At 36.4% G+C, this 1,104-nt stretch overlaps 1 non-coding gene across 1 annotated transcript; it reads left to right on the top strand.

The window, feature by feature from the left end:
- Positions 1-208: 208 nt before the first annotated feature.
- LOC121211631 (small nucleolar RNA R71) lies at positions 209-314 on the top strand. The gene has a single exon (XR_005906850.1). It is a non-coding gene; the product is annotated as a small nucleolar RNA R71 (small nucleolar RNA).
- Positions 315-1,104: the final 790 nt, after the last annotated feature.

Raw genomic sequence — 1,104 nt, forward strand, 5'->3', positions numbered from 1 at the left:
GTTCTACCTGATTAGAGTTCTACCCCAAAGTGTTGGCTTTGTCCTCATGACTTGCCACTGATAGTTATTCAGTGACATTTCCTCTATAAATTCATAGGCATCTTCAGGTGTCTTATTATTAATGGTTCTGCCAGCGGCTACGTCAACCATTTGTCGAGTCGAAGGATTCAGGCCATTATGAAAGGTTTAAACCTGTAGCCAGAGTGGTAACCCATGGTGAGGGCATCTTCTCAAAAGGTCCTTGTATCTCTCTCATGCATCATAGAGTGTTTCTAAATCCATCTGTAAAAAAGAAGAGATGTCATTATGTAATTTAGCCGTTTTAGCCTACGGAAAATATTTTAATAAAAACTTTTCTGCCATTTGTTCCCAAGTACTGATTGACCCCTGTGGTAACGAATTCAATCACTGTTTAGCTTTGTTTCTCAATGAAAAAGGGAATAATCGAAGGCAAATGGCGTCATCAGAAACGCCATTAATTTTAAATGTATTAAATAGTTCCAAAAAGTTTGCCAAGTGAGTGTTGGGATCTTCGTCCTGCAAACTATCAAACTAAACAAATTGCTATATCATTTGATTTGTGTTAGGTTTTAGTTCAAAAGTATTTGTAGCTACAGCAGGTCTAACTATGCTCGATTCAATTCCTGTCAAAAAAAGGTTTAGTATAATCATACATTGTGCGTAGAGCAGGATTCTAATTAATAGCAATCGCAGGAGGTAGCGAATTTTCTTAGTTTTCATCCATCTCCTCGGTTGTGGTTGAAGTATCGTCCGCTTGCTCTTCCTCTGTGTCTCGTAAGCTTCACCTTATTTCTCTTCAGTTTCTGCGAATGTGCGATCGATCTCACTATCAAACAGTAATAGTCCTGACGGGTTTCTTCTGCTTATAAACTAGAAAAACCTGTCAGAAGAAAATAAATGAAGAATTAGAAAATAAAATATAAATTTAAATTGTAATAAAAGTAAAATGGCTAAAGTAATAAAAATCGAGTGTTCTTAATATCCTAGTTCCCCGGCAACGGCGCCAAAAACTTGATGTGTGATATTCATGACAGGTTTTAAAGATTTATGAAGGAATCGTTCTTGAGACTAACTTATTATCAT

Source organism: Gossypium hirsutum, chromosome A12 (assembly GCF_007990345.1).
Source record: "Gossypium hirsutum isolate 1008001.06 chromosome A12, Gossypium_hirsutum_v2.1, whole genome shotgun sequence".
Classification (NCBI taxonomy): Eukaryota; Viridiplantae; Streptophyta; class Magnoliopsida; order Malvales; family Malvaceae; genus Gossypium; species Gossypium hirsutum.